A 16476-nucleotide genomic window follows, 5' to 3' on the forward strand; every position below is an offset into this window, starting at 1 on the left:
CGCCCTGCTAGCGACCCGCGACCCAAGGCGCGCGGAGCCACGCCCCACACTGCCCCAGGCGAGGGGCAGCAGACGGGAAGCCGGACCTCCTCCCGGCGCCAGGAGCTCGGGCACGCCCAGTAGATTTTTGACCTCGAAGTACAGGCGGGGCCCCACCACCCGTGGGGCGCCCCTGGATCTTCAGTCCACAACGCCGCTACTGTGGCCGGGGAGTAGATGCCGTTAAAGAAAAGGCCTAGGAAGAGAAGTAGAAGGAAGCAGTGTGCAGACGTCCGGGTTCGAGTGGCTGGACGGTGCGTGGGGGCAACAAGTAGCTTGCACAGCGGGTAAGAAGCGTCAGTGCGAGCTGCTTCCTGCCTGCGGCGGAGCGACCCGCGCACGCAGGCAGAGACGGCAACTGAGAATGCTAAAGAGAGGCTAACTTCTTCCTTTGGGCAAGGAGATAAAAGGGGGGTGAGAGTATCCAAAAGGGTCGTGCTCCAGGTGAGGCTCGAACTCACAACCTCGGCATTGCTCTGCATGTACTGCTGTATAAGTACCGCGCGCTAACCGATTGCGCCACTGGAGCTCCGCTTAGCCGGCCTCGCGATGGCTCTATCAGGGTTCACCCGGGCTCGGTGCGGGCTTCAACGGAGCATGCGCACTGGTGGCTCGCGGCTCGGCGGGAGTGGGTCCGGGCCCCGAACCGCCCTCCTGCAGCTGCGGGCCCCGCGGCCCTAGGCGGAGTGAGCGGGGACTTCTGCGAGGGTCTCCTCCCGGAACGGAGGGCCGGTCGGCTGGGCAGTGACGGGCAGGCCAGTGGGCCGTTGAAATGAGCTCAGCCTGCCTCGCTGGGCAGCGCGGGAGGAGGAGCCCCGGCGTTACGTTCGGCGTCCTCCGGGAGTTTCGCCTCCGGGAGCGGGCCCCGCGAGGAGCCGGGCTTGCGGCCGGCGGGTGGACCTCGGTGCGGTGGTGACGCGGGCCGAGGGGTGGGGCGGAGCCGGGCGGCCTCGGCTCATCGGCCGCAAGTTCGCGGTGGCCGCCCCCCGCCCCGCGCCCCTCGTGACCAATTAGCGGGAGGCGGTGGCCCGGACTCCCCGCGCCGCCCTGGAAGTCAGCGGGGGCTGTCCGGTCAGGCAGCGCCGGGGCTGGGGCTGGACCGAGGGTGGCCTCCGCCGGCGGGGACTCCAGGACCCAAGAGGGCGGGGACTTCAGCATTGGAGCGTGGTCTGCCCGGGAGTTTTTCCGCGACCCCCTGTGCATCCTGCGCGCAGGCACAAGGCGTGTCCCCAAAACTGTTTCAAGCCACGGGCATTCCGGGGATACGATAGCCTGAGCCTTCGAGAGGGTGCAGGCTAAGCCCCGCGTGTTTTGTTGGGCCACAACACGTTTGTTTAATTTTAAAACTAGTTTCTAATATTTAAAATTAAGAGGTCTCATACAAATATCTGCATATCCATTTCTTTTTTAAAAACCAAACAGTGTAACACTGTACCTAGAGCCGAATTATAACTAAGCACTTTGTCTTCGTGGGCCCCTTTCTCCATTAAAAAAAATTTTAATAATATTTTACTACTGCAAAATAAAGACAAATATAATCCAGGCTGGATTTATTGTTACATCATGATTATTATATTTATTTTTTCTTCTGATTTAAAAAGAATTTAAAATGTAAACATTTTTGCGGGCAAAAGGCACTGGGCCTATTGAATCTAATTGTTAATTCCACCAGTAACCTGCATCGCCCTGGGGGGTTAGCTGCAACCACCTCCACAATATACCCGCTCCCCCCCAGTGTCTTCCTCCAGGGTTGCCTCTCTAGATTATCTCCTGGGTCTCTGTTGGCTTGTTGGTCACCCCGTTTGGTTGACCAGAACCAGAAGAGCAAATAACAACACTATGATAATAGACTGGGGGAACCGGTATGAACAAGTGATGGGAGGCAGAATAGAGATCCGGTATGTAGACACTTTGATGGTGACTTGCCCACAGTAACAGGTTGTGGTAGGGTGACAGTGTCAAGCAGTAGAATTGTAAAAAGGCTTGAAATTCAAGCAGAATTTATTAGAATAAGGAGACAGTAAAAGTTTCTGTGTAAGGCAGAGGCCTCCCAAAGGTGATGTTTATAGGAAGCTCAATACCATGTGCCTACCCAGAGAAAAGAGGTGAGACTCTCCAAATCATTTTGAACTGTAAGAGACACACATCCTGGGGCGCCTGGGTGGCGCAGTCGGTTAAGCGTCCGACTTCAGCCAGGTCACGATCTCGCGGTCCGTGAGTTCGAGCCCCGCGTCAGGCTCTGGGCTGATGGCTCAGAACCTGGAGCCTGTTTCCGATTCTGTGTCTCCCTCTCTCTGCCCCTCCCCCATTCATGCTCTGTCTCTCTCTGTCCCAAAAATAAATAAACGTTGAAAAAAAAAATTAAAAAAAAAAAAAAAAGAGACACACATCCAGAGCAAGAGCTCAGAAAGGGGGATGGTTAATACCCCTGCAACATCCCACCAGGCACCAGGCAGGTGGTGGGATGCAGAGATGTTTACAACATGGCCAGGAGCATGCCTGGCCAAGTCCAGGGTACCTCGAGGGCAGTGGAGAGAGAGACTTTGAAATAAATAAGTTGGAACAGGCTGTTAAGGTAATTGCATGGTGGGAATAACTTTAAATTTTAAAGTTCTATGTTATTTTATTTTTTAATTTATTTAAGTAATCTCTATACCCAACACAGGGCTTGAACTCACCGCCTGGAGATTAAGAGCTACACACTCTACCCACTGAGCCAGCTGGGCACCCCTAGGTTTTTAAATTTTAAATTGAAAGAGATGGGGCACCTGGCTGGATCAGTCTGTTAAGCATCCAACTTTGGCTCAGGTCATGATCTCTCAGTTCATGAATTTGAGCCCCACATCAGGCTTTGACCTGACAGATCAGAGCCGGAAGCCTGCTTCAGATACTGTGTCTCTTTCTCTCTCTGACCCTGCCCTGCTCCTTCTCTGTCTCTCAAAAATAAACGTTAAAAAAAATTTTAATAAATTGAAAGGGGTTAATTTCCATAGTATCTTTTCAAATGCAGTAGCATTAGTCCGGTCTTCCTCCCTCCAAGTCCCTCAGAAGAGCCCACCTGGAAACTCTGGGCAGCCAAGTTGGCCCTGGTGGGCCATAGATCCATTCCTCCATCGTGGATCTACTCTTTCATTGGTTCAGCAGATTTTGGCTGATCCTGGTTGCACGGGAACTAAAATAGCTTAGCTCCCAAGGTAACCGGGGCTCTAAAGGAAGGACCTAGTAAGGGCAGTGCTGAACCTGGAGGGGGCAGTGTCAGAACCTCTGCTACACGAGATTGTTACAACAAGGCAAGGTCTCTTGGGACCTTCAAATCACTTAAACTCATACAGACTGACTCTGAAGAGCAATGAAGTAAGAGTCTGAGCTCTGACTCTCACTGGCTGAGTGATCTTAAGTAAATCTCTTACCCTTTCTGGGCCTGAATTTCCTCACCTATAGTCTGAGACATCTAGACCAGATGAGAGCTTTCTAGCCTATTTTGACTGGAGAAGTCTTTTCACTATGTGTATACTTGCCAACACCTTGAGATTATCAAATAATTTAATAATTTTTGTGATGTGTAACAAGTTCTTTTTAAAATAAAATTTATTTTGGACAAATGTATAACTTTAAAATAATCTCAAGCAATGTCTATAATATAAAGACTAGTCTTAACCTATTTCCATTTACTACGTAATTATATAAATTATGTAAATATTAGTTTCAGGCACCCAATATAGTGATTCAACACTTCCATACATCACCCAGTGCTCATCACAACAAGTGCACTCCTAAATCCCCATCACCTGTTTTAATTCCTCTGGTAACCATCAGTTTGTTCTCTGTAGTTATGAGTCTGCTTTGTGGTTTGCCTCTCTTTTTCCCTTTGCTTGTTTGTTTTGTTTCTTAAGTTCCACATATGAGTGAAATTATATGGTATTTGTCTTTCTCTGACTTATTTCCCTTAGCATAATACTCTCTAACTCCATCCATGTCGCTGCAAATGGCAAGATTTCATTCTTTTTCATGGCTGAGTAATATCCTGGTGTGTGTGTGTGTGTGTGTGTGTGTGTGTGTGTGTGTGCGCGCGCGCGCACAACATCTTCTTTATCCGTTCATTAGTCAATAGACACTTGGGCTGTTTCCATAATTTGGCTATTGTAGATAATGTTGCTATGAGCATCGGGGTGCATGTGTCCCTTTGAATTGGTATTTTTGTATTCTTTGGGTAAATACCTAGGAGTGCAATTGCCAGATCATAAGGTAGTTCTATTTTTAACTTTTTGAGCAACCTTCATATTGTTTTCCAGAGTGGCTGCACCAGTTTGCATTCCCACCAACAGTGCTTTTAACAAATAACTTTCAAAAGAACATTTATAAGCGCGCCTGGGTGGCTCAGTCCATTGAGCATCCATGTCTTGATTTCAGCTCAGATCATGATCCCAGGTTTGTGGTATCAAGCCCACACTGGGCTCTGTGCTGAGCATGGAGCTTGCTTAAGATTCTCTCTCCCTCTCCCATGCTCTCCATCTCTAAAATAAATGTAATAAATAAATAAATAAATAAATAAATAAATAAATAAATATTTATCATTTGATATTGGGACAAATGTATATTAAAATGTATGAAATTTAATAACTCATTATAGCATCAAAAATAGGCAAAAAACTGCTTTTCTAAATGAATGTTTGGAATTTATGCTTTTTGCACTTAAAAAACTGGTTTATTTTTATTACTTTCTTGTTTTCATGTCTAAACGATGAGATAAAACAGAAGGGTTCAAGCTGCGATACACAAGCACCATTTTTAGTGGGTCTGGCTCATGTTTATTCCTACTAATGAAAGGCTGTATTGGATCTAATGGTCACTCTAGTTTCTCTTTTTTGGCTTTGGTTTTTGATATCAGGATGAGCCAGATAAACATTTTGGTCAGCTGAATCCAATTTGCATGTCTGGTGAACAAAGATCATCTTGAGTCACATTGTAGAATTTTCATGTTCTGTTCTTCATTTACTTTCTTTCGGCAAACTTCACATTTTACGTTTTTAGCCAGTGTTCCATAATGACAATATATTAAGCAGTATATGACTACAAGAAGTTGCCATGGAGTCATCAAAACCCATAGAGGATCCACCAGAGTGGCTGAGTCATATGCACACACCTGGTGTTTGGATGCTGCTGCAGGGTGCTGGTCAGCATGCATTGGGAGGCTCCCAAAGTGATCCCATTTTCATGGGGCAAGAGGTTGTCTGAAGAATACTTTTTTTCAGACTACAAGTTTGCAAGATGCCACTGCCACCTATAAGTGCAGACCTCAAGTGTGGACCATCTTGACTGCCTTTCTGAACCTCTGGGATCACGCAGCATCTGAGATCCCCTCCTGTGCTAACTAGTCCATGATCCTCCCCAGCACCACCTGGGGAAATGACCCTTTATTTTCCCTTAGGAGGAGAAAGGCCCAAGGCCCAAACTCGAGGGAAGCGTGAGGCGGACTGAACCGGTTACATGCAGCAGTGGAGCATGATAATTTTGGGAAACACAGATCCCTTCATTCTGGATTGAAGCTGAAATGAAAGACATGGTAAGAGCCCATCAGATGAGAGGAAACTCAAAAAGACTGCTCACACCCATTGTTGGTAAAAGTGTGGGAAATGGACACTGTTGTTTTGTTTTGTTTTGTTTTGTTTTGTTTTGTTTTGTTTTGTTTTGTTTTGTTTTGTTTTGTTTTGAAGACCGTTGGGTAGGATCTATCAAATGCATGTATCCTTTGACCCAGTGCTTCTGCTTCTAGGAATCTGCCCTATAGAGACACTCGTATATGAGAACAAGTATTTCATCAACTCTAAGATGCCCTAAACTGGAAAATATACTGTTGTTTTATGTACCATTAAGAAAGGAGGAGCTCCTGGGTGGCTCAGTTGGTTGACCGTTGGACTTCGGCTCAGGTGACAATCTCACGGCTGGTGAGGTCCAGCCCCACATAGGGCTCCACGCTAACAGTGCAGAGCCTGCTTGGGATTCTCTCTCTCTCTCCTCTCTCTCTCTCTCTCTCTGCCCCTCCTCCAGTCGTGCTTTCTCTCTGTCTCAAAGAAACTTAAAAAAAAAGAAAGAAAAAATCCTGCCATTTAAACTATGATGCTGTACTTTCATATTACTTAGACTTTTTATTATATACTTATTAAAAGAGCTCTTTTAGACAGACTCAGACGTACTTTTTTTTTTAATCATATATTAGTCTTGAGAACTTCTACAGCTCTCTGCCCAGCTTTTCCACCTCTTGGTTCCTCCCACTTACAGACCAGCCAATGCTTGGGAAGGGAAAGGCTCTCAGGGTGTCACACTCACCTCAGTGTACTTCTCTTCTCCCTGAAGTCATGGCCCCTCAATACCTGGACTGCCTCAGTAGCTCTTCATTGCCTTCAAGCAGATATATGTGTGTGTGTGTGTGTGTGTGTGTGTGTGCGTGTGTGCGTGTGTGTGTGTGTTTATTGTACCTCTAGCCACTATCTGTGGGAGTAGCTTAATAGAAAACAACACTTCAAGAGGTAGCACGAATTCATCCTCCAAACAGGGACATTTCTGAGAGCAAGAGGGTCACTGCCAATAATACTGGGTCAGGGGGGCATCTAGGTGGCTCAGCCAGCTTGCGCATCTGGCTTCTGCTCAGGTCATGATCCCACAGTTTGTGAGCTCAAGCCCCGCATCTGGCTCTGTGCTCACAGCCCAGAACCTGCTTCAGATTCTGTCTCCCTCTCTCTCTGCCCCTCCCCCGCTCACACTCGGGGTCTCTCTCTCTCTCAAAAATAAATTTTAAAAAAACATCAAAAAGATAATAATACTGGATCAATGAGCATGACATGTGACTGTCACGGACAGCCAGAACACACGGCCACCCTAATCCTAGTCCCCTTTGTACTGCTGTAAATACATAAATCATAAATAAGAAAGATTCCTTATTAATTTTTTTTAAATTTGAGAACATAGATGGGGGGTGTGCCTGTTATTAACTAAGTGCTTCTCTGCCCCAAATACGCCTTTCTCGCCCTGCTCTGCGATCCTGTTAGCCAGTGCTGCCTTAGACCTTGTCAGTGAGTGGACAGTGTTTTTCTTCTGGCTCCTCGAGCACACAGCTGGGTGGTTTCTCAGTGAGATTTTGCTGTCCCCCAACACACAGTTTCCTGCCTGTCAACCCTAGCCTGCTGCACCTCAGCAAACTTCTCTGCCGTCCAGTAGGCCACTACCATGAGTCTCCGCTTTGGCGGGAGGAAGGGCCCCTTCCAAGTTCCTTCCTTCCATGGGTTTTCTACATCATCTCTGGAGGTAGTGGCTTCTCCCTCTATCCCTATTCCTGTATTCATTAAAGCTCCATTTACCCCCCTCAGTGGTTACTCCCTGTCTACTGGTTAACAATTTTTTTTTTTTTTTGCTATTTATAAAGTATAATCTCTGTTTGATTTTATTTTTCCAGAGAACAGTTTTTCTTCAATCCTTAAGGACTTAGCTCTTTACATGGGCTTTGGTGGAGGTCGTGGGGCAGCACCGGCAGGTCTAAATCAGGGCGGTGGTGTTCGGTCCTTCTGTGCTTCACGAGAGCGATTCCTGACTACCTTGCTGTGAATGGCACAACTCACACAGTAACGTAGTTTCACATACAGCTTGGGAAGCACATAGGCATCGAAGACACTCGCTTCAGAAAGTCCCTGACCCCGGCGGCCTCTACTACGTTCCAGATAACGAACTTCTTAATGGCCTTGTCCTTGGGCACGCAGCGGGCACAGTTGGTACAGCGAATAGGCTGTACGTGGCCAAGGCCTTTTTTGGCACGACCATTGTTCCTTCTTTTCTTGGTCATCTTGGAAAAGAGGACCCGAGAGAGCAACAATTTTTTATACTGAATTTTCTCTGTTCAAATTCCTGGTGTGGTTTCTGGATCCAGGCTCATACAGGATGCATTTGTTATTTCTTTCACTTGTCATTTGAAAACAAAATATTTCAAAGGATATGGAGAATACGTGCTGGGTTGGAAAAAATAACACCCTTCTACAGTGCTTACCATGTGCCAGGCACTGTTCTGAGAACTTTACACCTTATTAACTGTGGTCATTCCCGTGCCAGTATTATGAAGTAAGTAACATTATATTTTCCTTTTACAGGTGAGGACACTGATGCACGGTGAGGTCACCTAAGTAAATAGGAGAGACCGGATTCAAATGCAGATTGTGTGATTTGAGAATCCATGCCCTTGACACTACAGAGAGTAGGGTGCTCAAAAGGCCACTGGAGTAGGAGGGCCATGACAGTGCCTGGCATTTAGAACGGGGCCTCTCAAGAATCACCCTCAAGAAGGCACTTATCAGGACTCACAGAGCCCCTGCGTGATGGTGGCTAAGGGTCCTAATTTGACATATAGGAAAGATCAGATAGAACTAGGGCCGCTAGAGAGATGAAAACTGGGGCCCAGGGGTGCTGGGGCCCCTGGCTGCCCCAAACCCTCCTGCTGAGAAGATGGGTGGTTCTCCTGTCAGTTCTGTCAACAGTTGAACCCAAACATACTGGACCAGGTATGTGAGGGCAGTCTCTAAGGAGACTAAGCACAGATGATGATGGTGTCTTCCCTTTGAGAGGAGGAAGGGAGAGTCTTAACAGAGGCAGCCACAGAACTCTGGGGTTGCAGTTCCTCTCTGGGCTATCCTTAGGTCAAAGTGTTGGGGCCTGTAGGAAAGCTTACCCTGTGAGGCTGAAGAAAGACAAGGAAGTGGAGGAAAACAATCTTCACTTATATTCTGTTCAGCCAGGAACTGCCTGGCTTCAAAATTCCTTTACATGTATACCCTGTGAAAAATAACGGGAAACTTCACTAAAATGCAGTGTGGAGGTTCCGGCAGGGGGAGCTCTCCTACACCACTACGCAACCGTCAATTGCAGACCCAAGAGGAAGACGCGAGTTGACGGGGCTAGTGGATACCACTCCACTACTCCAGCCAAAGGACGGTGTGCTTTCCTCGTCCCCGGGGCAACAGCTCAGCCAATGAGAAGCCACCATACTTGGAACTCCCAGTTTACCCCAATGAACTTTTAGTTTCTAACAGCCTCCCGAACTGACCCCTTTTCTCCTTAAAAAAGCGTACCTCTCCTCTCTTCCCCGGACTTGCCTGTGGTTTTGGTGCAACTTCTTTGTCCCGGATTACAGTTCTCTTTAATTACTGAATAAGCTCGTAAAATAACTGGCAGTTTTAATTTTTAAGGTTAATATTACTTGGTGATCAGAGGTGGCATCCAGAGAAGACCCCCACCCCCACCCCAGGGCTCCCGGGGCTGGTGAGCAAATAGGTGCGGTACCCACGGAAATGTTGCCGCTCACTGCTTTCTCGCCTTCTCTGGGGTTGGAGGGTAAGTGTTTTGGTTGGGGGGGGGGGTTGTTTGTTTGTTTTGTTTTGTTTTTTAATCTTTGGGAGTACAGTTTGGCCTTTGGTTGGATTCCTTTTCGGCATCAGACTGTTCCCTTTGGAGCTGTGCCAGTTCGAACTGTGTTGGCCTTTTTTCCTACTCCCCTTGGGACCGAACTGGTGAAGTGGGAACTGTGCCTGTTGGAACTGCCATAGCCTTGGGTCCTAATCCTGTTTGTAACTGGACTGTTCCTTCAGACACTGCTAGCTAGCCCCTGTCTGATTCCTTCTGGAACCAGGTTGTTCCTGAAAAACTTCTAAGAAATGGGATTCCGGTCATCAAAATGCTTTGAGGGCACCCCCCTTACTGGGAATCCAGCCGGTTTTATGTTTAAAAACTATGCACACTCTGCATGCACACTTACAGATTAATGGACTGACTTAACCAGAGTGATTTAGAACTTCAATGGCCTATATTATAGGGAACTTTTGATCTCCCCAAACTTTAACTTTCTCAAAGCTGAATTGGACAACCATGGTTCTAAAATTGACAAAACTGGGGCGCCTGGGTGGCTCAGTCGGTTAAGCGTCCAACTGCAGCTCGGGTCATGATCTCACAGTCTGTGAGTTCGAGCCCTGTGTCGGGCTCTGTGCTGACAGCTCAGAGCCTGGAGCCTGCTTCAGAATCTGTGTCTCCCTTTCTCTCTGACCCTCCCCTGTTCGTGCTCTGTCTCAAAAATAAATAAACGTTAAAAAAATTAAAAAAAAAATAAAATTGACAAAACTGAATAGGACTGAATAGGATTCCTGTTTTAATTGGTATTTTGACGCTTCCAAATGCTATCAGGAATCTAAAATCCCTCTCTCCTGACATTTTGGTATCTTTCATCTGACCATGTCAAATGTTCCCATTTAAATTTACCTAGCATCGTGGTTTATGATTTAAAAAAAAAAAACAAAACAAAAACCCTCTGGTCCTTATGTCTAGAGGCACTTTGAATCTTTCATGCCAGATACTGCCTGCAGCAGGATCAAGAAGGTTTTATGGAAAATTGGGATAGTCTCCATGACCACAGCTAAATAAATAAGAAACAACCTACCTTGTGGGTTTTGAAAAGTTTAAAAATAATAATAAAATAAAATAGCCTCCAAGATACAATTTATAAACCAAATGAGGCAAACAAACAATTAAAAAGAAAAAAAGGGGCTTCTGAGACCTCTTCTGCCCCTCCCCCATCTTTCTTGCCTACAGACACAAGGCAGCTTACCTTTGTGCTCATCTCCTCCCTCCTAATCAGCTGGGAAAAACTACAGTCAGATTGGGAATGAATCCCTCTCTGTCCTTACTGACACGAGACCTACACTCTGTGCTTAACTCCACTGCTCTAAAGCAGCCCGTGCCTCAGAGGACTAAAAAGCGGCTCAAATACTGGGGGTTCTCTGATAAACCTCAACAGATTCTCATCTCTGAACCCATTTCCTTTTGCCGAGGTCCTTTGAGAGATCCACACCCTTTTCTCCTGAGTTCCTCAGCGCCTATTCATTTATTGGGCTGAGCTTTCTTAGAAGAATATCATGCCAGGGGCGCCTGGGTGGCTCAGTCAGTTGAGCATCTGACTTTGGCTCATGTCATGATCTCACAGTTTGTGGGTTTGAGCCCCGCATCGGGCTCTGTGCTGACAGCTCAGAGCCTGGAGCCTGCTTTGGATTCTGTGTCTCCCTCTTTCTCTGCCCCTGCCCCGCTCACACTCTGTCTCTCTAAAAAATAAACATTAAATATATATATATATATATATATATATATATATATATATATATATATGTGTGTGTGTGTGTGTATATATATATGTATACATATATATATACATATATATACATACATATATATATATATATATATATATATATATATATAATAAAAGAATATCATGCCAGAATTTCTTTCTCCCAAAAGGGAAAAATAATTCTAGAATTTGACAGTGGTAACAAAATTAGCGAACAAAAGGAAATGAATGACCTTTCGTCATCTTTTCTATGCTCTGTCTCTGATGGCACTATAGCTGAGTCTGAGGACAGTAATCATTTGTTCCTTTTGGATCAGCTACCACCCTCTTTATGGGCAAAATCATCTACTGATATTGGCAGAATCCACAGTACACCTCACATCAAGATTCAAATAGGTCCCTCAAAACCACTCTCTAGAATTAATCAATACCCTGTAAATAAGGAAGCCCTTCAGAGCGTCAAGTCCATAATAGAGGGTTATAAGACTTGGGGCCTGATTATCCCCCGTACTAGTCCCTGTAACAACTCTATTTTACCGTGAGAAAACCCAACAGCCAAGGATGGATGTTTGCCCATGACCTCCAAGCAATAAGTAACATTGTTATCCCTTGGCATCCAGTTCCCCATCCTCATCCACTACTGACATCCATTCCCACTGAAAGCATATTTTCACTATCATTGTCCTATACAGTGCATCTTAGTATCACTGTTGATAAGGACATCTGATATCTTTGCCTTCATTTGAGGAGAATGGCAATACACCTGGACAGTAATGGCCCAAGGTTACACAGAGATTCCTTCCCATTTCTCACAAAACTTAAAGGCTGATTTGGATGATAGAACGTTTTTTTCCAGGCTCTAATTTGTTTCAATAGGCTCATGACCTGCTTCTCTGCTCCCCTTCTCAGAAGGGGAGTTTTAACCAGAAGAGTTAAAACTCTTGTTAAAACTCTTGGCTTTAAAGGGACATAGAGTGTCCAAAGAAAAATTGCAGTTTGTTCAAACTCAGGTTCAATTATTTAGGACACCTGATCTCAGAACAAGGACTAGATTTGGGTCCAGGTAGATTTCAAGGCTTCCTGAATTTCCCAAAACCTAAAACTAAGCAATTTCTTGAACTGGCTGGCTATTACCACAATTGGATTCCAAATTTCTCTGATATGGCTCAGCCTCTATGTGCTTTACTAAAAAACAACATCCCTATCCCTGTTATTTGGAAAGAGGGGGATGACATAGCCTTTGGGACTTTAAAGGTCTAACAAAACTCCCTGCCCTTGGAATCCTAATTATCAACTTCCCTTTTTCCTCTTTGTATGTGAAAGGGAACGAACTGCCCTTGGAGTGCCCACCCAAAAGCACAGGGACCATCATCGCTCTGTGAGGATTATAGCCAACAACTGGACTGGATATCCTCTATGGATCCCTTGCCTGAGAGCCATTCCTGCCACTGCCCTTTTAGTTAAGGCCACTGCAGAAATAGTCACGGGGTCCCCTTTAACCATCCTTGTGCCACCAAACTCCAGGGAATAGACTCTTGGATCTTTGTGACACATGTAAAGAAAGCACCAAACCCTAGCTCGACCTGCACACCCACCATCTGGTGACCTGAAAGTAAAGATTTCTCAGAATTGAAACAGACAACATCTGGACAGATGGCTTTCTCAAGATGTCTGGACCAGGCCTATACACCTTTTCACACTGTTGCTTCTATCTCTGTTGTGGAAAGAAAATGCCCTTTGTCTGCATTTCCCAATGTCTTGCAAAAGGAGGAAACCTTTGATTATGAGCTTTTCATAAACAGCCACATAATAATCCTGTGAGCATTTCTGAAGGGTTAGAAGATTCAGAATTCATGATAGTCTTTTATCTGAACTATTAACTGACTCTGGATTCTTACCCCAATTCACGGTTTCTGAATTTACAACTTTACAGACTACTGCTGAATAACACATATGGTTCTAAACAGTTCTTTTGAAGTAAGTGTTATTTTCCCTTAATCTACCTTTGAAGTTTTGCTATTCTTGCAAAAAAGTTCATCAGCTGTTGCTTTGTGTTTATACATTATGCTGTATCTTCCCAAATGCGCTCTGTTTTTTCATTCAGTGCACTCCCACAGTATTTCACTATTTTGCCTCATAGTCACTTTAAGAGGGGACCTCCAGGAGGTATACATGACTTCGGGTTTGCCTTCATAGGGGAAACCTTACTTCCCTAAGCCCAGATAAGCGCCAATAAATATTTTCAGTTGGCTACTTTCAGACCTTGGGTCCTGGTTTTAAACCAACGTAGAGTTTGGAATTGTTGTGTTGCTTCTAATTCCATACTTGTCTGTCAATCTTTTGCAGAAAGGAGGTGCCCTTGCAGAAAGGAAGATACAGACTTCCAATGAAAAGTGCCTGAGAGTTTCTTCCTTCTAACCTTCCCTGTTATTCCAGTGTGGCTTAAGTGACTTCCAACTGCTATGCACTTTCCCTCCGATGTTAGACATGACAACCAGGAAAGGTTCTTCTTGGAGCTGAGAGGAAAAAAACACTAAATGTAAAGAACCTGACTATTGATCAATTATGCTCTCAAGGAAAGATCGAAAGGGTGAAATGTGAGAAATAATAACTGGGAAACCTCACTAAAATGGAGCCCGGAGGTTTCTGCAGGGGGACCTCTCACATGCTACCACACAAAGTTAACTGTAGACCCAACAGGAAGAGATGGACTTGACCTTACGTGGACTTGACCTTGCATGTAGATACACTCTACTACTTCAGCCAAAGGGACAGATTTTTTTCCTCATCCCCAGGCAACAGGTTAGCCAATGAGAACCCCCCATACTTGGAACACCCGGTTTTCTCCAATGGACTTTTAGTTTATAACAGCCTTCCCCAGTTATGCCTTTTCTCCTTAAAAGAGTCTACCTCTCTCCATCGTTCCCCAGACTTGCCTATGGTTTTGCCTCAGCTTGTTTGTCCCAGATTGTTATTCTCTTTTATTCCTGAATAAAGCCATTTTTGCTGGTAAAATAAACTGGGAGTTTTTATTTTTAAGGTTAACAACACATGGTTTAGCCATTCTATTAATGGACATCTGGGGTTTATTCCTGTTTAAAGCTGTCATAAATAAAGTTGCTAAGAGCATTCTTGTGCACAGGTTTTTGTTTTCATTTCTTTGGGGTAAATACAGGAGTGGAATTGCTGGGTCATAAGGTAGGGTTTTTTGTAAAAATTTTTTATTGTAAAACTTTTTAAATGTTTATTTATTTTTGAGGGAGCAAGAGATTGCAGAAGGGGCAGAGAGAGAGGGAGACACAGAATCTGAAGCAGGCTCCAGGCTCCTAGCTGTCAGCACAGAGCCTGACACGGGGCTCGACCTCACTGACTGTGAGATCATGACCTGAGCCAAAGTTGGATGCTCAACCAACTGAGCTACCCAGGCACCCCAATTGTAAACATATTTTTAGTTTTATTTATCTTGGGAGAGAGCATGAGCAGTGAAGGGGCAGAGAGAGAGAATCCCAAGCAGGCTCTGCACTGTTAGCACAGAGCCTGATGTGGGCTTGAACTCACAAACTGCGAGATCATGACCTGAACCAAAACCAAGAGTCAGACACTCAACCGACTGAGCCACCCAGGCACCCAAGATAAATAAATAAAACTTGAAAAAGACACTCTGACCTCTGAGAGGACACAACAGCTTCTGGTGTTGGTATCTCTGATGGGGTCACTTTAAAGCTGATTCTGCAAGATCCAGGAAACTGCCAAGCCCCAGGTGACAGGGAAACTAAGGGAAAGGCCCAGGGTGTGGAGTTGGGGAGCCACAGGCAGGCCGGCAGTCCCTGCTTCCCCCACCCCCATCCTTGAAGACACCCTCTCTTACCTCCATTGGCTTTTTTTGTGGTTGTTTGGCTATCATTTTGTTCTTCATTTCTAATTTTATTGCACTGTGATGAATGAAGATGGTCTGATTATTATTTTGGGAAGGGAGGATGTGTTAATATTTCTTTTGTAGTTGAGCCTATGGTCAGCTTTGTGAATGTGTACTCTTCTCTGAAAATGCAGTTCTAGGGGTGCCTGGGTGGTGCAGTTGGTTAAGCGTCCTCCTCTTGATCTCAGCTCAGGTCATGATCTCACAGTTCCTGAGTTCGAGCCCCACATCCAGCTCTGTGCTGACAGCTCAGAGCCTGGAGCCTGGTTCAAATTCTGGGTCTCTCTCTGCCCCTCCCCCACTCATACTCTGTCTCTGTCTCTCTCAAAAATTAAAAAAAAAAAACAAAATTTTTTAAAATAATAAAGTCTTTATAAATAAAAATATGAAAGCATTGACACTTAAAACTCAGCAGATGAGCTGAATAGTAGAATACTACAACTAAATAGAAAAACAGTAAACTGGAAGATTAGGCAGAATATTCCCAGAATGCAGAACAAAGGGAAATGGGGAAAAGAAAGAAAAGTTCAATGACATGCAGATAAGATCTAAAAATTCTAACATTCATCAAAAAAATTTTTCAGAAGCTGATAATAGAATTGATGAGAAACAATTAAAAAAAAACAAGGGGTGCCTGGGTGGCTCAGTCGGTTGAGCGTCCAACTTTGGCTCAGGTCATGATAGCTCAGAGCCTCAAGCCTGCTTCTGATTCTGTGTTTCCCTGTCTCTCTGCTCCTCCCCCACTCATGCTCTCTCTCACTCTCAAAAATGAATAAATATTAAAAAGAAATTTAAAAAGAAACCACAAGAATTTCCCAGATCTGAAGAATGACACACATATACACACACAAATACACAAAGAATAATTCCCCCAAAATGTATGGAATATAAGAAATAATAGCAAGTTAATACATTAGGAAAACATTAAGACATCTAAGTATTGCCTGTATAAAATTTTTAAATAATGATCTAAACAAAATCAACAAAGAAGTTGCCAGTAGGGAATTCCAGAAGGAAGTTAAACTTGCCCAGATTCCTTTGTTCTTGTCTTAGGTTCTAGGGGTAGATATAGATGCTGTTTAACAATACACATTATTGGGGCACCTGAGTGGCTCAGTCAGTTAAGTGTCCAACTTTGGCTTAGGTCATGATCTCACAGTTCATGAGTTCAAGCCCTGCTTCAGGTTCCTTGCTGACAGCGTGGAGCCTGCTTGAGATTCTCTCTTCCCCTCTCTCTCTGCCTCACCCCTGCTCTCTCTCAAAATAAATAAACTTAAAAAAAAATACACATAATTAGAAATCTACAAATTTAAATCAGTGCATGTCTTTAAAGAATAACCCATAGATACATAGGAATAGAATGTAGAAG

The 16476-nt window shown here is 44.7% G+C and overlaps 1 long non-coding RNA gene, 1 other non-coding gene and 1 pseudogene across 3 annotated transcripts; 1 reads left to right on the top strand and 2 right to left on the bottom strand.

Moving 5' to 3' along the window:
- The first annotated feature begins 188 nt into the window (after window positions 1-188).
- On the top strand, window positions 189-14210 carry LOC147582555 (uncharacterized). Of its 2 annotated transcripts, XR_015249261.1 has the most exons (5): window positions 189-326; window positions 5468-5602; window positions 8175-8582; window positions 9267-9411; window positions 13538-14210. It is a non-coding gene; the product is annotated as an uncharacterized LOC147582555 (long non-coding RNA). The 2 variants fall into 2 exon arrangements; XR_015249260.1 differs by lacking the exons at window positions 189-326; window positions 5468-5602; window positions 8175-8582 and having other exon boundaries at window positions 8589-9411.
- Window positions 476-568, bottom strand: TRNAI-UAU (transfer RNA isoleucine (anticodon UAU)). Its single transcript is given in 2 exon segments — window positions 476-511; window positions 531-568. It is a non-coding gene; the product is annotated as a tRNA-Ile (tRNA).
- Window positions 7451-8001, bottom strand: LOC112869155 (small ribosomal subunit protein eS26 pseudogene; annotated as a pseudogene).
- Window positions 14211-16476: the final 2266 nt, after the last annotated feature.

The sequence above is a fragment of the Puma concolor genome, chromosome A3, assembly GCF_028749965.1.
Source record: "Puma concolor isolate L17-30 chromosome A3, mPumCon1.1.hap2, whole genome shotgun sequence".
Lineage (NCBI taxonomy): Eukaryota > Metazoa > Chordata > Mammalia > Carnivora > Felidae > Puma > Puma concolor.